The sequence below is a fragment of the Arachis ipaensis genome, chromosome B08 (genome assembly GCF_000816755.2).
Source record: "Arachis ipaensis cultivar K30076 chromosome B08, Araip1.1, whole genome shotgun sequence".
NCBI lineage: Eukaryota > Viridiplantae > Streptophyta > Magnoliopsida > Fabales > Fabaceae > Arachis > Arachis ipaensis.
Genome location: NC_029792.2, coordinates 35236231 through 35237437, shown reverse-complemented (window position 1 = coordinate 35237437; position 1207 = coordinate 35236231).

Sequence of the window (1207 nt, the reverse complement as noted above, 5' to 3'; positions counted from 1 at the left end):
TACTCACTCTCTTCTCTCTTCTCAATCATCCTCTATTCCCAATAAACACCCTTCCCTGTTAACCCTTTACCACTCACATCCTTACACCCACTTACCTTCAAAATTCAACATCTCTTTTCCACCCAATCCCACCCATATGGCCGAATACACACCTCCCTCCATCTCCTCCATATCTTCTTCTTCTTCTTCTTCTTCTTCTTCTATTCCTTCTTCTTTTGCTCGAGGGCGAGCAACATTCTAAGTTTAGTGTGGTAAAAGCATAGCTTTTTTTGTTTTTTTTCCATAACCATTGATGGCACCTAAGGCCAGAGAAACCTCTAGAAAGAGGAAAGGGAAGACAAAAGCTTCCATCAAAGGGTCTATAGTTCAGTGGTAGAACATTTGACTGCAAATCAAGAGATCCCTGAGATACCTCAGGGGATACATTTTCTTCCACACAATTATTGGAAGCAACTAAGGGTGGAACATCAAGAGCACTCCATCATGCTCCATGAAATAAGAGAAGATCAAAAAGCAATGAAGGAGGAGCAACAAAGACAAGGAAGAGACATAGAAGAGCTTAAGGACATCATTGGTTCCTCAAGAAGGAAACGCCACCATCACTAAGGTGGATTCATTCCTTGTTCTTACTTTCTCTGTTTTTCATTTTCTATGTGATGTGCTTATCTATGTTTGTGTCTTCATTACATGATCATTAGTAGTTAGTAACTATGCCTTAAAGTTATGAATGTCCTATGAATCCATCACCTCTCTTAAATGAAAAATGTGTTAATTCAAAAGAACAAGAAGTACATGAGTTTTGAATTTATCCTTGAACTTAGTTTAATTATATTGATGTGGTGACAATGCTTCTTGTTTTCTGAATGTATGCTTGAACAGTGCATATGTCTTTTGAAGTTGTTGTTTAAGAATGTTAAATATGTTGGCTCTTGAAAGAATGATGACTAGGAGACATGTTATTTGATAATCTGAAAAATCATAAAAATGATTCTTGAAGCAAGAAAAAGCAGCAAAGAACAAAGCTTGCAGAAAAAAAAAATAGGCGAAAAAAAATTATAGAAAGAAAAAGCAAGCAGAAAAAGCCAAAAGCTCTTAAAACTAAGAGGCAAGAGCAAAAAGCCAATAGCCCTTAAAACCAAAAGGCAAGGGCAAATAAAAAGGATCCCAAGGCTTTGAGCATCAATGGATAGGAGGGCCTAAAGGAATA